Source organism: Syzygium oleosum, unplaced genomic scaffold (genome assembly GCF_021117445.2).
Source record: "Syzygium oleosum isolate NSW1041296 unplaced genomic scaffold, Sole_v2.1 Sole_v2.11, whole genome shotgun sequence".
NCBI lineage: Eukaryota > Viridiplantae > Streptophyta > Magnoliopsida > Myrtales > Myrtaceae > Syzygium > Syzygium oleosum.
In genome coordinates this window covers 6,255,319-6,282,404 of record NW_026607495.1, presented here as the reverse complement: position 1 = coordinate 6,282,404, position 27,086 = coordinate 6,255,319, and the positions used below count along the sequence as shown (strand labels likewise).

The 27,086-nt window shown below is 44.0% G+C and overlaps 2 pseudogenes; both read right to left on the bottom strand.

Annotated features, from left to right (window-relative positions):
- Positions 1-1,790: 1,790 nt before the first annotated feature.
- Positions 1,791-23,394, bottom strand: LOC115693282 (disease resistance protein L6-like; annotated as a pseudogene).
- LOC130134584 (disease resistance protein RPV1-like) lies at positions 23,345-26,150 on the bottom strand (annotated as a pseudogene).
- Between the last annotated feature and the right edge of the window lie 936 nt (positions 26,151-27,086).

The following is a 27,086-nucleotide window of genomic DNA, read 5'->3' as shown; positions in this document are numbered from 1 at the left end:
AAGAGCTCAAGAACCCAGAGGAAAGCTTGAGGCTAGTTAGGGAACAGAGGCAGTTGAAGAGCAGAGGCGAAAAATGGACGAGCGAGAGAGGGAGGAATTCCACTCGAGTCCTAGAGTATGTGTAGAAAATTGCAGAAGAGGAGCAGGCGGGAGAGAAAATAAGGAAGAGAGAGAGAGAGACTTGATTACAGTAGTGCAGGCAGACAGTTTCAGCTCTGCAAAGCAACTGTCAAATATATTGGGATTGCAACATGCAAACAACCATGTATTGTCAGACTTTGGAGAAGTTCAAGAAACATGAAGCGCAGGATCCTTCGATGATTATGTTTCCTTTTAGAAGTGCCTTGCGAAAGCTCTCTTGGATATTTCAGCATTTACTTCAACCAGTGGAACAATAACCGAATCCTGCAAGTGAGTCAGATGAAATCAATCCAACAACTAACGTCGAAGAACTACTTCTAATAAATGAACTAACATCATCAACCACAGAAGCTTTGATCAAATTAGCATAGTGTATTCAACTCAAGATGCTTGCTTTTGTGGGAAATAGTTTGATTCTTTTCCTTATAATTATGTGCTCTTCTTGCATTAAATCTTCATGCATTTGAATTAATGCAAGATAGTTCGCAAATGGCACACAGGATAACGAAAAGTTGCCTCAGGAAACTTAAGGAAAAGCTTCCTGTGTTTTTCTTTTCGGCAAGTAAATGAACTAACAAGAGCTTATGCACAATATAAGGAATTATTTCACAGTACGCCAATTATGTCAAAAAACATTCTAGTTAACGTCTTGCTTGGCTCAAAAGTTCAGGTATATGACAGATGGCTTTACCAACTGTATAAACATCAAGATGCATTCTTTGGGAGTCTTGGAGTAGTATATCCTGGGTTCAAACCAAATGAACATGGATCCATAGTCAGAAAAATTCGAATTGCAATTTTCTTGCTCGATCCAAATAAGTGATGATGCTTTTGCTAGTTCACTCATGACCACATTAGTAGGAGAAGAGCTTGTTCTTGCATTTAGCATTTCTATATCGATATGATTACCTTTATCAGCTAATCCAGATAGTTTTGTGAGATAAAATGTGTGGAGCACAATGGTTGGACAAATTTTATGCCAAGTCAATTGCGTATGCATACTAAGGGATGCCCTATCAACATGCTCCTTTTGCACCGTAAATTCACTCTTAAGTGTACATTAGAAACATGCAGTCATGAACGGCATGGTGAGCACAGAGCAAACTAAAACCTCACGTTAGAAGGATCGTCATATAGGGTCCTTCATTTAGCTTTTCTCGACCTATACAATGACCATTTGGCATGCTATCAAATACTTGGATACATCAGTTTTTATTCAGTGCTTCCAGCATTCCAGAATCATTCAAACGTTGAGAATCTTTATTTTTCTACATAGGATGAAGGATCTTACCCGAAGATTGATGACAAATGATGCGCTTAGAAAGCCTTTTCATCTATTTTCTGTTACTGGCATGATAAGCATACTTATTTTGCCAAAGCACACATTAACTTCCTTGAACGTCTCTTCTGGATTCCTTGAATTCAAGTAAGAAAACAATGTTGACTCTGTCAACCAGGAAATGGCAAATGACAAGATTATAAATCTTGAAAGACATTGCAAGTAGGAAATACAAAAGAAAATTGGGCGGTAGATCTCAAAAGAGCAAAGGTAACTTACTTGCTTTATGTACCTTCGTTAGAAAATGTGAATAATTTCCGGTATCTTACTCATCCGAGTCGTCCATATAGTCTGATCAAAATTCAATCTCTTAACTGTTATGAATCCACGTTCCAGATAATTTTGGCATTGTTTTGAGTGACTTGCATCCAATAATACTCAGTTCTTCCAAAAACGTTAACTTATCGAGGCCTTGAATTTCGGCTAAGTTTTCGCAGTCTCCAGCTTCTATTTTCTTCAGCCTCCCAGATTTTGGAAGGTCTAACCTTTCAATGAAAGTGCACCCAGAGATATCCAGTCTTTCCAAGAACTCCAACCTATCAAGGCCTTGAATTTTGGCTAATTTCTTGCACGATTTAGCATCTAATATCTTTAGACTCTTGGATTTTGGAAGGAGTAGCCTTTCAATTGAAGTGCATAAAGAGATATCCAGTCTTTCCAAGAACTCCAACCTATCGAGGCCTTGAATTTCGGCTAATTTCTCGCACGATTTAACATATAATATCTTCAGACTCTTGGATTTTGGAAGGAGCAGCCTTTCAATTGAATCGCACAAAGAGATATCCAATCTTTCCAAGAACTCCAACCTATCAAGGCCTTGAATTTCAGCTAATTTCTTGCACGATTTAGCATCTAATATCCTCAAACTCTCAGATTTTGGAAAGAGTAGCCTTTCAATTGAAGTGCACAAAGAGATATCCAGTCTTTCCAAGAACTCCAACCTATCAAGGCATTGAATTTCGGCTAATTTCTCGCACGATTTAGCATCTAATATCTTCAGACTCTTGGATTTTGGAAGGAGTAGCCTTTCAATTGAATCGCATAAAGAGATATCCAATCTTTCCAAGAACTCCAACCTATCGAGGCCTTGAATTTCAGCTAATTTCTTGCACGATTTAGCATCTAATATCCTCAAACTCTCAGATTTTGGAAGGAGTAACCTTTCAATTGAAGTGCACAAAGAGATATCCAGTCTTTCCAAGAACTCCAACCTATCGAGGCCTTGAATTTCAGCTAATTTCTCGCACGATTTAACGTCTAATATCTTCAGACTCTTGGATTTTGGAAGGAGCAGCCTTTCAATTGAATTGCACGAAGAGATATTCAATCTTTCCAAGAACTCCAACCTATCGAGGCCTTGAATTTCAGCTAATTTCTTGCACAAACTAGCATCTAATATCTTCAGACTCTTGGATTTTGGAAGGAGCAGCCTTTCAATTGAATCGCACAAAGAGATAGTCAAATCTTCCAAGAACTCCAACCTATCAAGGCCTTCAATTTCGGTTAATTTCATGCAAAATGGTACAAGACTCTTTAAGTTTGGAAGGAGTAGCCTTTCAATTGAATAGCACCATGTGATAGCCAATCTTTCTAAACATATCAATTTATCAAGACCTCGAACTTCAAGTAGATTCTGGCAAAATAGGGCGGATAATGTCCTTAGATGGATAAATTGTGAAACATCCAATGTTTCAATAGATGCACATTCATCGACTTCCAAGAATTCCAACTCGAAGGGAGTGTTTAGGGATTGTGGTAATTTTGATTCTTCGACATTCGTCAGTTGGGAGCATTTTGGATTCTTTATTAGTTTTGATGGAAGCTCTTGGATGCACTTGAGAAATTTGCATTTATAAACTCGTAGTGCCTTTAGATGGGTTAGGTGGGAAAGTGAAGGTAATTTGCAACTTCGACAGGAGATGCCCAAATATGTTAAGCTAGAAGGAAGGTTTGGCACTGATTGGAGCTCCTCGCAGCCACGAACATCCCATTCTAGAAGCCTGCCAGGAGCCGCTCCTTGTCCAGGCCCTCTGGCCCCAGCGATCACTCCCCGCCCTCGTCGGACCGGGTCGTTACATTCTCCCCTCCTTCGAGCACAGCGTCCTCGCTGTGGCCCCACACGCGATCGGGAGTCGACTCTGATACCATTTGTAAGGACCCGGGGTCTACACTGTGTAATATTGTCCGCTTTGGACCCACTGACCCTCACGGCTTTAAAACGCGTTACACAAAGTAGAGAACCCAAGCCTTATAAACTAGCCCAGGACTCCCCCCTAAGCGATGTGGGACAAGAGACATGCCCCTCCTTGCCATCCTAGAAGCCTGCCAGGAACCGCTCCTTGTCCAGGCCCTCTGGCCCCGGCGACCACCTCCCGCCCTCGTCGGACCGGGTCGTTACAAGTCCCTCACAATCATTGAGGATCAAAACCTCCAAATTTTTAAAAGCTGAGAGGAAGTTCGTATTTTCCAAAGATTTACAACTTGTAAGGTCAAGAAATTTGAGATTCTTTGCCATCTGGTAAATAATAAAAATAATGATTGTCAAGGGGTTAGTCTAGAGCGATTATGATTTAAAAGAAAGCATAAAAGGATAAAAAAAGACTTGTTCTTACAATGAAAGAACCCCATCCTTCCCATTTCTCGTTTATCGCGCTATATGACAATTGGAGTACGGCTAATTCCTTTACATGAAAATTGTTTAGCTCAAAATTCATGGGACAATTTGGCCATTGAAGCCATTTTAACCCCTCAATTGAGTTCTTGAAATCTCCACTGAGATGTGTCCCCTTCATGTGGAGGAATCTTAGACTTGTCAAATTCTTGAATTGTTTTTCCATGTGAATGTCGCCATCTCGCTTAGCTGTTTTGCCGAAGCCTTCTGAGTTGCCTTCACTCAAAATAGTCGCCTCAATCTTGTCCATTCCCTATAAGCAAGAATCAATATTCATTAATACTATATCCAAATAAAGTAATCTAATATCATTTGTTCATATTGCTATTGATGTGCATTAATGTGTTCAAGAGACTAGCAATGTGAAGATATGATTTTCTTTTTACGCCAATGAACAGTATTTATAAAGGCTGACAAAGTGAAGGGTGTCAACTTCCATTTTGAAATTTGGCCATATACAGTAAAAACTTTACAACTTGTAATCTTCTTTCTTTCCGGTAATGTAGCTTCATTACCATACTAGTTAGGACATGCATGCAATGCACGGAATTTAATCAAATTGCAAAGTGCAAAATCAAAATTTGACTTGGTCAATTTTAATAGAAATATACTTTTTCTCTCTGTAATTCTCATAGTAATTTCATGTATATTAATCAATTGTGCTACTTACATGATTAATAAAAAAATAACACATACTCTTATTTTCCATTGGAGTGATAACTAATTATAAGAAACTGAATATCGTGATAGTAGTTATGTTAATATATTGTGTACTTATTATTTTAGTAACAGTAACTTGAAATATTGTTAATTTATTATTTTTTAATTATATATAACTAAGACAATAATATTAGGTATATTGATATTCTCTACAACTTATTATGTTATCATAAATATTAGTTTAACTATACATTACAATTTGATATATTCATAATCATAAATAACTTATTAGTTATATTAATATTCTCTTCAACTTATTATTTTATCATAAATTTTAGTTTAACTATAGATTACGATTTGATATAATCATAATCATAAATAACTGAGTTACTCAAGTATAAAAAATATAATAAACAGACCTTAGTAACTGTCACGCCCCGCACCCTACGGGCGCGCGATCATCCCTCGATGGTCGATCATTGAATGCGACGTCCTAGACACGTCGCCGACCCAACCCAAACATCAGAGATTAGGCATGCACGGAAACAAATAGAAACAACCCGGACAATTAATAATGACACGGGGTAACAATAGCATAGAACAATAACCGTAATTCCTACACTTAGCAGATACATACGACGTTCACAAAAGACAACCCCCAAGCTAGGTCACAACAACAGAACCACATTCCTCGAAAGGGGCAATAGTTCGTAAACTTAACTCCTCTACAAAATGGGGAACTCAAAATACCGGGTATTGGACCCGTCCTTGATCTCCGAGATACCCTTGCAGCGTCTCCAATCACTCATGGTTGCGGATCTGAAATGGTTATATAATAACCGTGAGAACAAGTCTCAATAAGCAACCCCCTATACCCCACGTAGGCCAATGCGTACCCAGACAAGTCGTACATGCAATCTACTCCATAACATATAAAATTCGCATCATTATACTTACCTCGTCATCAAGCCCATGCAAACTCTGCACGTTAGTCGTCATGTGATAATGCAACAATAGTAATTAAATAACACATCACAATTACTCAAATACCAACCACACTGGCACTCAATCAATCCAACTAATTCAACCAGCCAATTCAATCACACGCTCAACCAGCCAATTCGATCACACGCTCAACCAGCCAATTCAATCACACTCAAATTGCATGCGTGGCCGAACATATTTCTCACGACCCGCGCCATCGCGCCTCGGGTCCATTCTCACTTGCCGCGCCATCTGCGCCCTCGGGCCCATCTCGCACACCGGCCATTCATACTTTCACACGGACCGCCGTCAACACGTCCCAAGTCCGTAGCCCTCCGATCAATCCGGGCTCAATTTCCAATGACCGACGTAAACACGTCCCGGTCTAACACACCTTTAACGGGCCACCGTCAACACGTCTCAAGCCCGCGTCCATTTGGCACACCGGCCAGTCAAGCCTTCACACGGACCGCCGTCAACACGTCCCAAGTCCGTAGCCCTCCGATCAATCCGGGCTTAAAATCGACAGGCAAGCATACGCCAATCAATTAAACCAATTTCACACCAATTACATCAAACAACCCATAATCACAACTCAGTCCAATTCACAATTCGCCACCTCAATCCACAAACCCGACGTTCAAGTCGGCCACACACCATTACCCAAGTCAAGCATATTATTTAATCTAATTTAATTAGCGCAATTATAACATAATATAATTAAATTGGAACACGCCCTAGCCGTTCTAACCCGAGACAAGTCAATAAAGTACCCAAAATACTAGGTAGGGTTTAGGGAGTCACTTACCTAAGTTTGGCCCTGGAAAAGTCGGCTCTGGCCTAAAATGGCCCGGGTGAACAGTGCCGAACTAGGCGCGGCGCAGGCCAACGGGCGCGCTGGCCGGCCAAAGTGGGCACAATGATCGATCGGCGTGCCTGGCGCGCGGGCGCGGCGGACGTGCGGCGTGCCCGGGGCGCACAAGCGAGCGGATGGGCGACGCTCCCGGGCGACGGGGCCGGCTAAGCGAGCAACGCGCTCGGGCGACGGGCGCGGGCGCGGGGCACGGACGCGAGCAACGGGCACGGGCGCGGGCGCGGGCGCGGGTACGGGCGCGGGCACGGCGACGGGCGCGCGGCTTGATCGCGTGGGCGACGAGCTGGCCACGGCACGGGCTGGCTGGCCGGGGGCGGCGACCCGGTGGCAGGCGGCGACGCGGCGGTGACGACGACACTGGCATAAGCAGCGGCGGCAGCGAGCCGAGACGAGGGAGAAAAAGAGTGAACCGGGGGATGAGGGTGAGGGTGAGGGAGAGAGAGGGATCGGGGCTGAGGGGGAGGGATGGCAGACCGGCGGCAACGAGGCAGCACGGCAGCGAGCTGGATGGCGGAGCAGGCCGCGAGCGGCGACAACGGGGACGGCTGGGCCCGCGGTGGTCGCGGGGGCGAGCTCACGGCTCGTGCGAACGAGGAGGGAGGGGACAGGACTGTCGGTCGGGGGCAGTGGCTGACGGACGGTGGCGACTGGGATGACGGCGGCAATGGCCAAGCACGGCTGGACAGCGCCGGGCGCAACGGTCAGCGGCGTGAGTTCGCTGCTGCACGCGCGAGGGAGGAAAAGAGGAAGGTCGGGGTGGCGGCTGGTGGACGGTGCGGCACGGCGGCCGGGCTGGCTGGCGACGGCGGCAGCGCTCGGCGATCAGGCGGTGACTGGTCGAGCGGCAGGGCAAAACGAAGCAGAGCCAGTCGGGCAGAAGAAGAAAGAAGAAGAAGAAGAGGAAGGAGAGAGAAGAAAGAAGAAGGAGAGAGAAGAGAGACAGAGGGGGGTTGGTCTGCATGGGTCAGAGGGGAGGGGATGTGTGCATGGGGAAGGCGTGCGCGGTATAAGAGAAAAAGAAAGGAAAGAGAGAGAGAGAGAGAGAGAAGAGAGACGTGCGCAGGAGGGGACGTGTACCGGGGGTGGGTGGCGCGGCAGAGGAGAGAGGAGAGAGAGAGAGAGAGAAAAAGAAAAAAAAACTAATTTTTTTATTTTCGAGCGCGATCCAGTGGACACGGTTCAGACTAAAAATCGATCTAACGGTCACGATTCAAACTCGGAAAATGATCTAATAGCCCGCGAAAATTCCAAATAATAATATAGGGCAAAAAGGCTAAAATAAAATAACCCAAAACACACTACGAGGGAGGTCTACTAGTCCAAATTCGCACCCGATCAAAAATCCACTTTTCACATATTCCTGGCTATACCGACGCTGGCCACAATAATATCGACACCGTCCAATTTATTTCGTCCCGAAACTCCCGAAAATCGACTGCCAAGTTCGGGATCTAAATAACGGCCAAATTCGATCGAGTATGATTCTAGCAAAATCTCTATTTTAAAAACAAGAACCTGAGAGTAATCAATTCCCGGGCGAGATTCTATTATAAGCGCATTGACGAATTACAAGTTTTATAAATCCCAAAAATGGGCTAAAATTCGGAATGTCACAACTCTCCCCCTTTACAAAAAATTTCGTCCTCGAAATTTACAATCCAACCCAACTATTCAAACAAATTGGGGTATTGGTGTCGCATCAACTCTTCACTTTCCCACGTCGTACCTTCGGTCCCATGGTGCTCCCAAATTACCTTGACCATCGGAATTTTCTTGTTCCGCAACACTCTTTCTATTCTGTCCTCGATTCGAACTGGCTTTTCTACGTACGACATCCTGTCGTCCATGTCTATTTCTTCGTAATTCAGCACGTGGGTCGGGTCCGGTTCGTACTTCCTAAGCATAGACTTGTGGAACACATTGATCATTTGATTCAAATTAGGCAGTAGCGCGAGACGATAAGTCAAGGTGCCTATTCTCTCTAAGACCTCGAATGGACCGACGTACCTCGGGCTCAACTTCCCTTTCTTACCAAACCGAGATAATCCTCTCATAGGCGATACTTTGAAGAAAACGTGGTCTCCCACTTGAAATTCCAAAGGCCTACGTCTCTGGTCTGCATAATTCTTTTGACGGCTCTGAGCAATCTTAAGCCCATCCCGAATCACCTTGACTGATTCGACTGATTGCTGAACCAACTCGGGACCCGTGATGCTCCTCTCACCAACTTCATCCCAGCAAACCGGTATTCTGCAAGCCCTGCCATAAAGTGCTTCGAATGGTGCCATTTGGATACCCTGCTGATAGCTATTATTGTAGGCGAATTCAACCAAATGCAACTGTTCTTCCCAGCCACCCTTAAAATCCAAAACACATGCTCGCAGCATGTCTTCCAAAGTCTGAATCGTCCTTTCAGACTGGCCATCAGTCTGGGGATGATAGGCCGTGTTAAATTGTAACTTCGTTCCTAATGCCGTATGAAGACTTTTCCAAAAGGCGGCAGTAAATTTAGGATTGCGGTCCGAAGTGATCGTCACTGGTACTCCATGGAGACGGACTATATGTTGCACATACAAATCGGCATACCTTTCCAAGGCGAAATCCTTTCGCACCGATAGAAAATGTGCTGACTTTGTCAACCGATCAATTATCACCCAGATCGAATCATAGCCCCTTTGGCTTCTTGGTAGTCCCATTACAAAGTCCATCGTGATGTGTTCCCATTTCCACTCAGGGATTTCCAATGGCTGCAACATTCCACCCGGCTTGCAATATTGTGCCTTCACTTGTTGACACATTAAACACTTAGCCACATGCTTGGCCACGTCCACTTTCATGCCGTTCCACCAATAATGCTGCCGCAAGTTCTGATATTTTTTCGTACTACCCAGGTGAATACTGTAATTGCTACGGTATACTTCCGACAAAATCTCTTCTTTTAATTCTGCATCACTGGGTACACATAACCGACCACGGAACTTCAGAATCCCATCCTCGAATACCTGAAAATCCGATTTCCTTTTTGTGACATCCATTTCCAGAATCTTCTGGATTTTCTAGGTCCATCGATTGCAAAGCCTTAATCTTAGCCCGGATTTCCGGTTTAATCCTCAATGCGGTAAGCAGACTCTAAACATGACTCGCTTTACACTTAAATTCCGAATCCCGAATTCCCCCCCCCCCCCCAACAGAGTCCATTCCTTGACCATCATATACGCGATGCTCGATTTCCGGCTCAGTGCATCCGCTACTTTGTTAGCTTTTCCGGGATGATACATAATCTCGCAATCGTAGTCTTTAAGGAGTTCCATCCAACGGCGCTGTCTCATGCTAAGTTCTTTTTGGGAAAACCGATACCTTTAAACTCTGATGATCTGTATAAATCTGAAATTTCTCCCCACACAGGTTATGCCTCCAAATCTTAAGAGCGAAAATAATCGCGGCTAATTCCAAATCATGAGTGGGATAATTCAGCTTATGCGGTCTCATTTGTCACGATGCGCATGGCACTACTCTTCCACGTTGTGTCAACACACATCTGGGTCCTCTTAGCGACGCGCCACTGTAGATTTCATATCCTCCCAGACCTAACGGGACCGTCAATACTGGCGTGATCGTCAAACTCTATTTCAATCCTGAAAACTCCTTTTGTAGTTATCCGTCCATTCAAATTTCGTTTCCTTCTTTTGCAAACGCGCCCACGGTGTTGCTAACGCTAAAAACCTTTCCACGAAACGTTTGTATTAACCTACCATATCCAAGATGCTCCGAACCTCGTTTACCATTGTCGGTCTTGGCCAATTTATGATGGCTTCAATCTTTGCCGGATCCACTACAAGTCCTTCCCCATGTATCATATGTCCTAAGAACGCCACTCGATGAAGCCAAAATTCGCACTTATTAAACTTAGCGTAGAGTGCGTGTTCCTTTTAAAGCCCGTAGAACCTTTTTCCAAAAGTAACTCATGCTTGACGGAACTCTTTGAGTATACCAAGGTATCTTCTATGAATACGATTACAAATTGATCTAGAAATTCCTTAAATACCCGATTCATTAAATTCATAAAGGCTGCAGGGGAGTTTGTGTGACATTCCGAATTTTGGCCCATTTTTCGGATTTATAAAACGTATAATTCGTCAGTGCGCTTATAATAAAATCTCGCCCGGAACTGATCACTCCTGGGTTTTTATTATTTTTAAATTAGAGATTTCGCTAGAATCGCACTCGATCGAATTTGGCCGTTATTTAGAGCCCAAACTTTGGTGTCGAATTTCTTGGAGTTCCGGGACGAATTTAATTGGACGGTGTCGATATTATTGTGGCCAGCGTCGGTATTACCCGGAGTATGTGAAAAGTGGATTTTTGACCGGGTGCGGATTTGGACTGGTAGACCTCCCTCGTGGTGTGTTTTGGCATATTTTATTTTGGCCATTTTCCTATATTATTAATTAGGATTATAGGGGACCGTTAGATCGTCTTCGGGTTTGAACCGTGTCCGTTGGATCGCACTCGAGTGAGAGGTTTGACTTTGAGTCTCTCTCTCTCTCTCTCTCTCCTCTCTCCTTTCTCCTCTGCGCGCCGCGTCTGCCCCCCCTTGCGTGCACGTCTCCCTTCCCCCTTCCCCATGCAACTCTCTCTCTCCTCTTTCTTTTTCTTTTCTTTTCCTTTCTCTCTCTCTTCTCCGCTTCTTCTTCCTCGTTGGCTTCTTTTTCCCCCCCGACTGGTTCTGCTCCGCCGTGCCCTGCTCGCCGACCGCCGTTCGACCGCCGCCCCACTAACCGCCGATGCCGCCATCCTCCCCGCGCCGTCGTCGCGCCGCCGTGTCGCCCGGTAGCCCCGCCCCGACTCTGCCTTCTCCTCCTCCCGAGCGCGTGAGCTCGGCTCGCCGCCCGTTCCGCGCCGCGAGTCCCCGCCGCGTCGCCTAGCCGCCCCCGTCGTCGCTGCTCGCCGGCCAGCTCGCCCGTCGCCAGCTCGTCCGGCCAGCTCGCCACCGCCGCCCCCCTTCTCGGCCCCAGCTTCTCTCTCCCTCACCCTCGCCCTCACCGCCCAAGCCGACCTCCATCTCTCCTCCAGCTCGTCGCCGCCGCGTCGCCGTCGCAGCTGCCCGCTGCCGTCGCCACGCTGTGCCGCCGCCTGTCCGCCACCCCCCCTCAGCCCCAGCCTCCTCTCTCTCTCCCTCTCGCCCCCACCCTCGGCCGACCTCCACCCTCCTGCAGCTCGTCGTCGCCGCTCGCCACCACCGCGCTGACCGTCCGCCGTCGCCGTAGTCGCCGCCGCGGTCGCCGCCCGACCAGTAGCCACCATCCCCGGCCAGCCCGGCCGCCGTGGCCCAGCGGCTCGGGCGCCCCGGCCGTAGCCAAGCAGCCCAGCCAGCCCCGGGCCGTAGCCGAGCTCGCCGGCGCCGTGCCCGTCCGACCGTGGCGTCGCCCATCCGACCAGGCGCGTCGCCCGTCCGTTCGCCCGTGCGCCCCCTAGCACGCCGCACGGCCATCGCGCCCGCGCGCCCGGCACGCCGATCGGCCATTGTGCCCGCGTTGGCCGGCCACCGCGCCTGTTGGCCCGCGCCCGCGCCTGGGCCTGACTGCTTTTCACCCAGGCCATTTTGGGCCCGAGCCGACTTTTCCCAGGCCAAACTTAGGTAAGTGACTTCCTAAACCCTACCTAGTACTTTGGGTATTTTTAGACTTGTTTAGGGTGAAATTTAGTACCGGCTTAGGACTTTAATTAAGCGTGGGCTAATTAGACTGATTATACTTAATTGGTGAATTATTGTGGCGATAATTGTGCGGCTGATTTAGTGATTGACTAAGATAAATATGCCTGACTGAATTGTCATGGCGCTTGTGGGTGAATTGGATTAATTGAATGTGCCGACATGAATGTCGGGTCGGTGAACCGATGTGGGGAGTGTGAATTAAAGTGGTTGTTAGAGTGTGTCAGATTGACATTGGTGTGAGCTTGGTAATTTGATTGTGAAATATACGACGTGTTAGATGACAGATTGTGTGGTGGTGCATGTGCATGAGAGAAATGTCCTGAGGCGTGGTTACGCGGGACTGAGCCCGGCTTGATCTGAGGGCTGCCAGCCTGAGGCGTGGTTACGCGGGTGTGGCTAGAAAGGCAAGTAATGACCTGAGGCGTGGTTACGCGGGTCGAGAGAAATGTCCTGAGGCGTGGTTACGCGGGACTGAGCCCGGCTTGATCTGAGGGCTGCCAACCTGAGGCGTGGTTACGCGGGTGTGGCTAGAAAGGCAAGTAATGACCTGAGGCGTGGTTACGCGGGTCGAGAGAAATGTCCTGAGGCGTGGTTACGCGGGACTGAGCCCGGCTTGATCTGAGGGCTGGCCTGAGGCGTGTTGATGCGGGCCGTGTGAAAGGACCTGGGAGGTCGTGAGAAAGTTGCTCGGCCACGTATGCGAATTGAGTGTGATTGAATTGGCTAGTTGAATTAGCTGGATTGATTGAGTGAAAGCGTGGTTGGTGTTTGAGCGATTGTGATGTGTTATTTAATTACTATCATTGCATTATCACGTGACGACTAACGTGTAGAGTTGGCATGGGCTTGATGACGAGGTAAGTACAATGATGCGAATTTTATATGTTATGGGGTAGATTGCATGTATGACTTGTCTGGGTACGCATTGGCCTACGTGGGGTTTAGGGGGTTGCTTATTGAGACTCGTTCTCATGGTTATTATATAACCATTTCAGATCCACGACCGTAATCGATTCGGAGATGCTGCCAGAGCACCACAGGGATTGAAGAATAGATCATTTACCCTGTCTTTTGAGTACTTTTTGTAGAGGAGATAAGCTTGTCAACCACCGCCCCCTTTTGAAAATTGTGGTTCTAAATTGGTAGCCCGAGTTATCGTTTTGTATAGTGACTACTTTATGATGGTATGCAATTATTGTTTCGTGCTATCCCTTTGTCATTGTTTATTGTCTGGGTTAATTAATTTCGCTTCCGCTTGCCTTTATTGTTGGGTGTTTCGTTTGAGTCGGCGACGCGTCCTGGGACGTCTCGTTCAATGATCGACCATCGAGGGATGACCGCGCGCTCGTAGGGTGCGGGGCGTGACAGTTTGTCAGTCCAAACGGCATCACCGTAAACTCATAGTGTCTATACCTCGTCCTAAATGCCGACTTCGGCACGTCCTCCTTCTTGATCCTCAATTGGTGATAACCAGTCCTCAAGTCGATCTTACAAAATATGGATGCCCCCTTATAACTGGTCGAATAGGTCATCTATTCTTGGCAACGGGTGTTTATCCTTAATAGTCACCTGATTCAACTGTCTGTAGTCAATACATAACCTTAACGATCCGTCATTCTTCCTCACAAATAAAACTGGCATTCCCCATGGAGACCCACTCATACGAATAAAACCTTCATCCAATAGCTCCCGCATTTAGACTTTCGATTCCTTCAATTACGATAGTGACATCTTGTAGAGTGCTCCCAAAGTCGGTCTTGTCCCTGGGGCCAACTCAATCACATCCTCGACTCTCCTATCAGGTGGCAATCCCGGTAATTACTGAGGAAAGACATCGGGAAGATTATACACCTCGGCTATGTCCTTTAGCCTTGATTCCTTAACCAACCAATCAGTCACCAATTAATTATCTTTTTACACCTCAAAGGCAAAGCTCAATCCATCTAATTTCAATCCAACAGTCTCTCAAAAACAACTCACATCGGTTCTTTACAAAATCTGCAATCCCTAAGCCACACTCATCCTTCCCAACTTGTCCAAGAATATCGTCAGTAATTTAGAAATCCTTAAGTCGATTGCGCCTACCGACTATAAGCAATTATACATCGTACATGACCATTAGCGTTACAACTTCAAAATCATCGCCTGTTGCACCCAATATCAACACGTAATGCCCTTAGACTTTCGCGGCACATCCTCTGACTCCTTCTCCACCACAGCGAACATCTTTCCTTACGTCCATAGCCGATTTTGATTAATCTGCAAGGCAGCTCTCGCTTAATGTCCTACCTGCGGTCGCTGCGATTGCATTAGTGACCTAACCTGTCTGTTCAACAATTTCTCACTTGGTGACCTTACTGTCCACATCCACAACATGCTCCACTTCTACCTTGGCAATGGCCATTCCTATGCCTCTTTCCGTAAGACTGACATGCGGCGTTGAAGTAGTAGTTCGGCTTTCCAAAGTTCTTTCTTACTAAAGGGACAAATCTCGTTTCTCTGTTATATGATTCTTTTCAAAGTTCCCATTGTCCCTAGCCGGCGCGAACCGCGATTCAGAAGCAGCAGTCCTTTCACTCACATCCGTGTCAACCATCGAACTCTCTCATACAACTCGTTGTAATTCCTTAAGACCCAAAAGTACCAACTGATTGCGAAATTCCGGTCCCAATCCATCCTGAAACCTCCTTGTCCCATCCACATGGTCCTTGACCATCTTTAGTGCGTACTTAGGCAACCTTATAACTTGACCTCGTACTGATCGACTGACATCTAATTTTAGTGAAGCCGAAGGAACTATGTCATCTTCTGTCCTTGCGCACTTTCTAAAAGTACTTCTTATTAAAGACCTCGATAACGACACCCCAGCTTAGAATATGCCTTCTGAAATATCCTACTTCGGGGGTCCTCTTACCAATCACTTGCATTTCCTTAGAGTTGATATATAGCCAGGGTCATTTTCTCCTCATCAGTGCACTCGTCCTTGATCTCCGAGATACCCTTTCAGCATCTCCAATCACTCATGGTTGCGGATCTGAAATGGTTATATAATAACCGTGAGAACAAGTCTCAATAAGCAACCCCCTATACCCCACGTAGGTCAATGCGTACCCAGACAAGTCGTACATGCAATCTACTCCATAACATATAAAATTCGCATCATTATACTTACCTCGTCATCAAGCCCATGTAAACTCTGCACGTTAGTCGTCATGTGATAATGCAACAATAGTAATTAAATAACACATCACAATTACTCAAATACCAACCACACTTGCACTCAATCAATCCAACTAATTCAACCAGCCAATTCAATCACACGCTCAACCAGCCAATTCGATCACACGCTCAACCAGCCAATTCAATCACACTCAAATTGCATGCGTGGCCGAACATATTTCTCACGACCCGCGCCACTGCGCCTCAGGTTCATTCTCACTGCCCGCGCCACTGCGCCTCAGGCCCATCTGGCACACCGGCCATTCATAATTTCACATGGACCGCCGTCAACACGTCCCAAGTCCGTAGCCCTCCGATCAATCCGGGCTCAATTTCCAATGACCGACGTAAACACGTCCCGGTCTAACACACCTTTAACGGGCCACCGTCAACACGTCTCAAGCCCGCGTCCATTTGGCACACCGGCCAGTCAAGCCTTCACACGGACCGCCGTCAACACGTCCCAAGTCCGTAGCCCTCCGATCAATCCGGGCTTAAAATCGACAGGCAAGCATACGCCAATCAATTAAATCAATTTCACACCAATTGCATCAAACAACCCATAATCACAACTCAGTCCAATTCACAATTCGCCACCTCAATCCACAAACCCGACGTTCAAGTCGGCCACACACCATTACCCAAGTCAAGCATATTATTTAATCTAATTTAATTAGCGCAATTATAACATAATATAATTAAATTGGAACACGCCCTAGCCGTTCTAACCCGAGACAAGTCAATAAAGTACCCAAAATACTAGGTAGGGTTTAGGGAGTCACTTACCTAAGTTTGGCCCTGGAAAAGTCGGCTCTGGCCCAAAATGGCCCGGGTAAACAGTGCCGAACTAGGCGCGGGCGCAGGCCAACGGGCGCGCTGGCCGGCAAAAGTGGGCACAATGGTCGATCGGCGTGCCTGGCGCGCGGGCGCGGTCGACGTGCGGCGTGCCCGGGGCGCACGAGCGAGCGGATGGGCGACGCGCCCGGGCGACGGGGCCGGCTAAGCGGGCAACGCGCCCTGGGCGACGGGCGCGGGCGCAGCGCGCGGGCAACGGGCACGGGCGCGGGCAACGGGCACGGGCATGGGCGCGGGCACGGGCGCGGGCACGGCGACGGGCGCGCGGCTTGGTCGCGTGGGCGACGAGCCGGCCATGGCCTGGGCTGGCTGGCCGAGGCAGCGACCGGTGGCGGCGGCGACGCGGCGGTGACGACGACGGCGACGGCGATGCAGTGGCAGCGAGCTGGACAGGGAGAAAAAGAGTGAACCGGGGGGTGAGGGTGAGGGTGAGGGTGAGGGAGAGAGAGGGATCGGGGCTTAGGGGGAGAGATGGCGGACCGGCGGTGACGAGGCAGCACGGCGGCGAGCTGAACGGCGGAGCGGGCTGGCGAGTAGCGGCAACGGGGACGGCTGGGCCCGCGGCGGTCGCGGGGGCGAGCTCACGGCTCGTGCGCGAACAGTGGAGGGGACAGGACAGCCCGGTCGGGGCGGTGGGCGACGGACGGCGGCGATCGGGACGACGGCGGCGATGGCCAAGCGCGGCTGGATGCTCCGAGCGCGACGGGCGGCGGGCGTGAGTTCGGCTGCCGCGCGCATGAGGGAGGAGAAGAGGAAGGTCGGGGCGGCGGGCTGGTGGACGGTGCGGCACGGCGGCCGGGCTGGCTGGCGACGGCGGCGGCCCTCGGCGATCAGGCGGCGACTGGTCGGGCGACAGGGCAAAACGAAGCAGAGCCAGTCGGGCCGAAGAACAAAGAAGAAGAAGAAGAGGAAGGAGAGAGAAGAAAGAAGAAGGAGAGAAAGGCCCCGTTTGATTCAACATTTGGAATGCTCATTTGGGCTCTAAAGTCCCTTGGCCAAATGCAAATGGCGTTTGGCAACTTTTTTTACTCACTTTGGGGAGATGCAATTGCATTTCCAATGCTCTCTAAGGGACTTTTGGCCAATGTAAGGTGAAAGGTGCCTTGGGAAGTTGCATTCTCGGAATGTTGATCCCTGGTTTAATGAAAATTTCGAAACTACCCATTGTACCCTCATTTATCAAGCTTACTTCCATTTTTACCCCTTTTTAAAACAAACCCTAAAGACCATTCTTCTCTTTTGCATCTGTTCTGTCTTGCTATTTCACTCTCCACAGATCATCTTCGTTGTGACGCCGCTCACCTCTCTTCGCTCACGCCACTCGCCGCGTCGTCGCTGCCTCTCTTCCTTCACGCCGCTCACCACTTCGCTGCTAGCCTTTCTTCCATGCTCTCGACACCGATCGCCTTTCTTCCCCGCTCTCAACGCCGCTCGCCTTAACGTCGCTCGCCTCTCTTCCCTGCTCGCGACGCCACTCACCTCTTCGCCGCGCGCCTCTCTTCCCTAAAGGTATGGTAGTTTCTCCGATTTTTAGATAACTTCGTGTTGAGCATAACTTGTAAAAGCCTGATTTTGATTCCGTTGCCTACTGTTGTTGTTCTTGATGAAGTTCTTGAGTGGCGGAGAGTGTGTTGTTATCAGACGTATTGTTGCTGATTCGCTTTGCTCAAATCGGTTCTATATGTTCGATTGCTTATGTGCTTTGCTTGGTATTCCCTGTATTGGTAAGAAAGGATGACCCAAAAACTAACGCAAATTCTGGGGTAGTTCGTCTTTTTCAGTGGGTTTCTGGTGCATGTGTAGTTGTGGAAGATAGAGAACCATGCTCCATATTAAATTTCACCTCATGTAGAGTGAAACATATGCTGCAAGCTCCACATTAAATTTCACCGCATGATGTACCCTGTTGCATATAGAACTGAATATGGTGTTATGAGGTGACCAAATTTATACAGGCCTTGTGGAACCTTGAAGAAATATTAATTTTTTCTTGTACTGGAGATATATGAACTTGATGAACTGGATATGATACATGCTTGAGATTGAGACATGAAAATTTGCTCCATTGTATGTCTCAGTAGAGTTGATGAGGTAGATGTTTGTATGCTTTTCTTAAAGTTGACTGCTTTTCATTATGCCTTGTTGTTATCCACTCCTTTCCAAGGAGGGAAGTCAGAAAAATCAGCATTTACACGTTGAGGGGGAGTTAGAAAAATTAGCTGTTATGTTCTGTACATGAAATTGCTTTAAGCGTGTCTGAGATGTAATGAAACAAAGCAATTTTCCACAAGTACCTTCACTTTTATCCACTGACAGATCCATTGATATTGCTACACGATTCCTACATTACAGAGGTCTTTGTGTGCATTTTAAGCTCCTGAAAAGTTCTTGCACGCATTGGTATTTGCCAATTGTTATCATCTAGACTTATTAATGTCTTCTTGACAATGTTCTGAGATTACATTTTGAGCTGCTCAGATCATTTGAATGTACTCTACAATTATCAGTAGATCCATTTAGTCTAAGTCTGCAATATGGAGCCAATTTCTTAGTAAAGTTTGGATGAGTTTGCTACAATATGGAGCCAATATGTGAATTAGATAGCATATATGTTTTCTCGGCCTGCCATTGTTAGTTTTTATTTGTAGCTTCATGGTTAATCTCTTTTTCTTTTGCCTGTCAAATTTGTTTTGTTACTTAACTAGTAGATGGCAAGTTCATCAAATGTGAGAATTGTTTTCAGTTTGTCTTCTCTTTATGTGATTGAGTTCGCATATATGATGGTTAATACGTTGTTTCTCTTCATGGATGATCAAGATTATTCATTGTTTCTCTTACGCATCTATATTTTGTTTCTTGAAGCATTATGGATGAACAAGAGGACAAGGAATACTGGGATCTCGTCTCAATCACCAGTGCTGCAATTTGTAATGAAATGACTTTCTTCTAGTCAAATTCCCCCAGCAGTAAAAGATTTTTGCGGGGGTTTTCGTGTAAGATAGCCACGGTATTGTTTGTAGGGGTTTTCGTGTAAGAATAAAGAAAATGACTCCCTGGTTTCGTTTGCAAATGAATTTTACCTTCCTGAATGAATCAAATTACACTGCCACAACCCAATCGTCCCAAAAAAATCCACACTTGGCGGTTAAATAGTGATAGAGCAACGTACAATAATGTCTTGCAACGTTGTAGGATGTGATTTTTTTTTTCTATAAATGTCAATATGTATGTTTTACATTGCTCTCAACACGAAAATATAGAAGTTACTATCATTATTTCTTTTTTTCAATTTTTAAAATTTAAAAATTAGAAAGCTTAATTTGATCACACCAAAGAGCTTTGCAAATATATGTTTACCAAACAGTCTAGCATTTCCCCAAAGCCATTTTCAGTTATAAGTTTACCAAACAGTCTAGCATTTTCCCAAAGTCTTTTAGGCTAAAGACCTTTGCATTTGGCCAAAGGCTTTTCCGAAATGCTGAACCAAACGGGGCCAAAGAAGGAGAGAGGAGAGAGAAGAGAGACGGAGGGGGGTTGGTCTGCATGGGTCAGAGGGGAGGGGACGTGTGCATGGGGAAGGCGTGCGCGACATAAGAGAAAAAGAAAGGAAAAAGAGAGAGAGAGAGAGAGAGAGAGAGAGAGAGAGAGAGAGAGAGAGAGAGAAGAGAGACGTGCGCAGGAGGGGACGTGTACGGGAGGTGGGTGGCGCGGCAGAGGAGAGAGGAGAGAGAGAGAGAAAAAAAGAAAAAAAAACTACTTTTTTTTATTTTCGAGCGTGATCCAGTGGATACGGTTTAGACTAAAAATCGATCTAACGGTCACGATTCAAACTCGGAAAATGATCTAACAGCCCGCGAAAATTCCAAATAATAATATAGGGCAAAAAGGCTAAAATAAAATAACCCAAAACACACTACGAGGGAGGTCTACTAGTCCAAATCCGCATCCGATCAAAAATCCACTTTTCACATATTTCTGGCTATACCGACGCTGGCCACAATAATATCGACACCGTCCAATTTATTTCGTCCCGAAACTCCCGAAAATCGACTGCCAAGTTCGGGATCTAAATAACGGCCAAATTCGATCGAGTGCGATTCTAGCAAAATCTCTATTTTAAAAACAAGAACCCGAGAGTGATCAATTCCCGGGTGAGATTCTATTATAAGCGCACTGACGAATTACAAATTTTATAAATCCCAAAAATGGGCCAAAATTAAGAATGTCACAGTAACTTTGATGTATATAAAAAAAAATTAATTGTTGAAACTGCAAAGCATTTTTGAAAAGTGAAATTGAAGCTATTCTTGGCTACAGGCCTACATGTAATAGATTTTCCTTCCCCTAACTATTCCTGATTGTGAGAGAATACTAATTTCTAATCTATTTTTGAACAAAGTGAAGGAATAATTGCTTCATCAGAATAGATTGGAAATAGAAATAGAATGGTTATTCGTGAGAACCTAATATGTGGTAAGCTTTCACAAAAAAGAAAAAAAAATCACTTATGCATAAGTAAGTCAAGAAGAAATACAGAAAGTTCATGGATTTCCACATGTCAATTTCTCCAAACCAGAAATTTCGTTATCGTACTTCACAATGTTGCACAAGATTTCGAGGAAACTCATAGGTGAACGACATTATAATTTGGGAAGGAATTATATCTCAACACCAAAAAGGAATCCAAGAGAAGAATAACTATAAAACAAGCAAGAAATCTTCAACAGAAGTTATCTACTCACATTAGTCATTTCCCCCATAAACTTCCCTCTCAAAATATCAAGATACCCTATCTATCTTCAAGATTTCTTTGTGTGGTGTGTAACTTTTTTCATAGCTAGAGTTTGGCCAAATCCCGAAAATAAGCCCAACATTTTGTACTTGGGACAAAAGTAGCAAAACCTTTCAAAACGTCTATAAAGCCTAACCTTTGGCATCTACGACAAAAATAAGATAACCTTTCAAACAAAATAATAATAGCCCAACTATTTAACCATAGAACAAAGTTGACACTGTTATAAATTTTATCCATTATCATTGTTAAATCGCCGTGGGTACCTACATTGCTCACTAGGCTAGCGTATACAACGAGCCATGTCATTGTTAAATTTCTGGCTTTTGTAAAAAAGAAGTCATTTGTGGTCATGATTATCGTGGTTCAATGTCCATGTTCCCACAATGAGCTATGTAGGATAACGCATGGCAATTTAAAGTGAGAATAGGAAGAATTTTTGTCCCATGAGTGAAAAGATGAGTTTGAAAGGTAATGTTATTTTGGTCCCATATGTAAAAGGCCGGGCTTCTTTTTATGATAGTACCAAGGATGAGGAGCAAAATGGAGTCATGCAAAAATACTGAAATAATTATATAAAAATGTACCTTTTTAGTTGTAAAATTTAGCTGTACCATTTTATTTGTATATAAAATATACAGCATATTCGTTTTTTCTTTGGTTAGTTTAGTTTATTTAATTATGTAGTATGAAAGACATAATAAAAAGACATTGGCTTTGAATTTGTTAATATACGAATTGGCTCTTGAGATTATACATGTGTCGCACATTGAGATTGCAAATAAGTGCTAGTCTTTTGAGCAACAACTTGAGTCAAACCAAATGATGGACTATAAGTAGTAGAGTCAAAATTATGATGAATTTCACAAAAGCAAATACAATCACATACTTAATTATACAAAATAGAATTTGGGTATTTATCTCTTGGACCTTTTATGAAGAAAAAAGTAAAACGTTTCTCTTTTTAGTGTTTATTGCATAAAATATGCTTGATGTTATATATAAACACACACATATATAAGGAATTTCTGTTCCTATCTTATTCGGTAAGTTTTAAGTCAGTCCTTGTCCTATGAATATTGGTAAATGGAATTCCTAACGTGATGTTACATAAAATAAGTATCCCTTCCATTCTCCAATAAGGAATAATGACTAAAATTTCATGAGAAATGCAGGCATCTTATTCAATTGTATTAATTTTAACATCTAGATATTAATGATTTATATATCCTAAGTAGTTATGATTTACAATAGCAAAGTCAAGTTATTTATTGCATGTGACAAAGACGTAAATGAAGCAAATATAGAAATTCAAGATCTTGCCAACATTGAATACCCCTATCAATTATCTAAAAAAATTGAAAGTATCTCATTCTTGGAGATAATTTCGTAATATACACTTTAAGAAAAATCTCACATAACACTACAATAATTACTAAGAGAGAGCAACCTCCCTACTTTTTAATCACGTCAATGACGCATTCTAGGGCAATAATAGCAGAAAGTTCTCTGTTCACTAGAGCAAGCACTAAGTAGTGGACCAACATTGCTCTAAAAGTAGAACATGGACTAAGTGAGCAAAAGAACAAAACGGTTACCTTATTTTCGTTTAGCACTTTCTGGACTTCCTCAGAGTCCCATAACCTGCTACGGTTTTGAGGCTCCCGTTGGTTTTCCTCACGAATTATTTCCCTACCAAGATCTCTCAATTGGTCATGCATTTGGAGATCATGGTTATCTCCAATTTTTATTAATGACATGAATCTCAATACTTCAATTTCCTCCTCAGGGAAAAAGCGATAGGCGTCCCACACGTAGGATGTGATTCTCTCGTCAGTGCCAATGAAAAAACAAGCAATATCCAAAAATATTTGTTTTTGTCCATAGCCTAATTCTTCATAACTTATCCTTAACTTTTCTCGCACTTCCTTAGGAGGCACTTTTTTTAACTTGTCTATTGTACCTTTCCAAAACGCTAGCTTTTTTCCGCACAATAATAAACCTAAAACCTTAAGGGATAAGGGAAGTCCTCTGGTGATGGACACAACTTCATGAGTGAGGTCCTAAACTCCCTTAGAGGAGAGTCCTTTCGAAACGCATGTTTGCTAAACAGAATCAAAGATTGATCGTTATCCATTTCCATATGCTCATAGGTGTAGTCCACCCTAACTTCTTAAAAAATACTCTGGTTTTTGGTGGTAATAATGATCCTACTTCCCGAAGAAAACCAATCACAATTACCAGCCAAATGTTTCAACTGAAGGACATTATCCACATCATCAAGAAGAACGACGACCTTTTTATCTTTAAACTTGGAGGAGATGAACCAAGTCCCTTCATCCTCATTATGAACTTTATTTTCTTGCTGCAATATATCATAGATTAACTGATTTTGTAAGTAATGGATGCCATTACGCTTCCATGATTCCGTTATATTAGCAATGAAGCTACGATGCTAAAATTGATTGGAGAGCTTATTATAGATGGCTTTAGCAAGAGTAGTCTTACCAATGCCTCCCATTCCATGGATGCCAACAAATAAGGTGGCATGAGATTTATCATCCATAAATTCCATAACCTTCTTCACATGAATATCAATGCCAACCAAATTCTCAGAAATAACCAACTCAAACTTTTTCTTCAATTCGCTCAACACTTTTCGGACAATCGATTTCACCAACTCTGCTTCGTACCTATCAAATGTGGCAAGAGTTCAAATATGTGGCAACGTTAATTTTATATTGTTTAGCTATTGAGAACACAATAATAAATAAATCCATGATGGATTGAAAAACTTTAAGAATCGTTTTTGACACACCCCCAAATATTATCATATATGCTAAGATTAAAGTGGGAAATTGTGGTGGTTGCTTCACATGGCGTGCCCGATTCCACTATTACTCCAACACAACTTATTGAGCCAAAAAAACTTGAGGGTATTACTTATGAATCTTGAATATTGTATATATTATGGATTTGAACCAAATTTTAAACTTGCTGTTTATTAAAGATATTAGGGATGACGTTGACGTGACTTTGAAAATTTTCTAGAGCATTTGAATAAGCAAAAATCCAATAGGCCAGCCTCGCATGAGAGTCGGCCATCATTTAATAAACAAATCATTACTTTTGATGCGAGAGGATTTCAGGTCCTGTAATACCAATCCGAAAAGTTGTTTAGAGTGTGATATTGTGAACTACCTGAATGCAATTGAGGGGATTTCTCCTTGTTTGCGCAATTCTACCTGCTTGTAAGTTTCTACTTGCTTGTGAATTTAGTATCATTCTAGATTGGTGTTCTTATTAATTTTTCATTGACTCTAGGAATGATATAGGGTTGTACTTTATTTTCCTTTTGAGTATCTATGTTTTGTGATTTTAATTGATCTAATATTGATTTTATAGGGAAGTAGAAGAATAATTTTTACCCAAAATAAGAGCATTGTTTGAATATATGCAGGTGCACAAGATAGAAATTACTTGTGCACATAGGAAAATGCATTGAAATCTATTTAAACAAAAATATAATAAAAATAATCCTTTTTTCCTTTTTTATATTTACCATCATCATATATAACCAATGAAACATTTCTTTTGTAAAAATAATTTTAATAGAAATTAATCAACGACATTAATGATTTAATAAATGCAACTTTGGAAGATAAAGAATTATGGCTTTGACACTCACAGTGCACCGTATACGATGTTATGAGCTTTAAATAAAAACCACCAATAAGTTGTACTAGTAATCTCAAATAATAATGTAATTTGAAAAGTTTGTGACGAAGATTAATATAGAGTACACTATAAACATGAAAAAAAACTGGCACAATGTTACAAAAACATTTGGATATAAGAGTAAAAATTCATTCAAAAAATCTTATTTCCAAGTGAATTGAATCGTTAAAGCAAAAAACTAAAAAAAAAAGAATAACTTATAGAGCTCATCCATCATAGGGTCTCACTGCCAACAAGATCTTACTGTTTTTTTTATACGTAAAAAAAAAGAACGAAAACGAAGCAAGTGAGAATCATAACAACCAGTAAACACCCACACATATTAAAGAAAGTAGAGAATGTTTTGGTGAAAAGTTTTACTCATCGGCTTCGTATCCTTTCAAGGTGCTGACTTCATCGAGTGCTTTCTTCCATTTCCCCAAAATCGTTGGGTTGAAAGAAGACCTCACACGCAAACGCCTCTCACGCTCATGAAATGCATCTCCAAAACTCCCAGTTTGATATCGCACGTCAGCTGGTTTCACTTTGTAGAATATAGGCAACACTATGTGCCCGTTATTATTCTTGCACTCCATTATTTGAACCAGTTCATCCAGGCACCAACCGCTTGTACCATAAGTCTCGGAGAGAATGGGGATGAGGATCTTACTTTTTGTGATGGCTGCCAAAAGCTCTGGTCTAATGTTCTCACCTTGGTGGAGCTCATCATTGTCTCTAAAAACATCAATTCCAGCACTGAGGAGCCCATTGTAGAGGTGATCGGTGAAGCTTTTTCGAGTATCTGGGCCTCTGAAGCTCAAGAACACCTCGTAGCAGTTTCCAGTTGACGTGGTCAATGAACTAGATGCACCGTTGTTAATTTCTATTGGAGACGAACTAGATGCAACGTTATCAATTTTTTTTGGAGATGAACTAGATTGTCGGAATCAGTTTCTGTTAGCGCAGGCATTGAACCAGATGCGCCAGGATAAGGATCTTTTGTATTTCCATGCACACGAGCTCTCTTCTTATTGAGAAAATAGAACACGAGCCTGGAGAGAAGGATCGGTGCCACAAGCACGGCGAAAGAATGCCCAAAAATGAGACGATGCATTTTGGCTTTTCTCTGACTCTGCCCTCGATTTTTGCTTTTAAGTCTAACGGAGCAAAAAAGCCAGAATGCCTCTCAGGAAACAGGAATTGCGTTCTTGTTGCCATTCTCCTGTGGTTTGATTTATATAATGGAACCAGCTGGCAATCCCAATCGCACCAATAAATTTTCCTTTTTCTTTCGTTAATTTATTTTCCATTAGAAAAGGTATGTTTTGTTAAATATATTTAAGCTCTTGATTTCATTTTTGGCTTGGAAATTGAAATGATGGAGACAACTGTGAGGAGTAAAACTCCTGGAAATTAAAGTGCAAAAGGAAAAGCGAACTTGGAGGAAACGTAGATGCTCCGAAAGCGAATGAAACAAACTTACAGTCCAAGGAGTCTCATCTTTTCCTTCTCTGTTTTTTTTTTCTCTTCACACCTCCTTATTCTTTTCTTTTCTTTTGCCCACCACTTCTCAGTATTCTTCTTCTTTTTCTTTATTAAAGTTTCCTCTCTCTTTTGCTTGCCGACCATTAACCCCGCCTCTCTCTCTCTCTCTCTCTCTCTCTCTCTCTCTCTCTCTCTCTCTCTCTCTCTCTCTCTCTCTCTCTCTCTCGGCCGTGAAGAAAAGCTCTATCCTTTTGCTTTTTCGAGCTCTCTTTGCCTTTGGCAATGATTCTATGCTTAAAAATCTCCCTCCCCACTTGGCCAAGAATCCTATGGCTTGATATGCCCAGATTTTCTTGTCTTCTTTGCTCCCTTTTCAAGATGGAAACTGCTTCTCCCTTGACCTCGTCCCCAAGGTGCTTGCCATTGTTCGGGACAGATTTGGAAATGTACATAGAGTTTGGGACCTCCCTCGACCAGTCCGTGCTTAGCTTGAGGCCACCGCGCTCTTCTCTACCAAGTTTCTGTCCATTTGTTATTTCAAATGAGACCACCACTCTTCTCTCTACTTAATTGTGAAGTAGTGATTAATCATTTAATCAAATATATTGATTTCGCAATTTCTTAATCAACCCA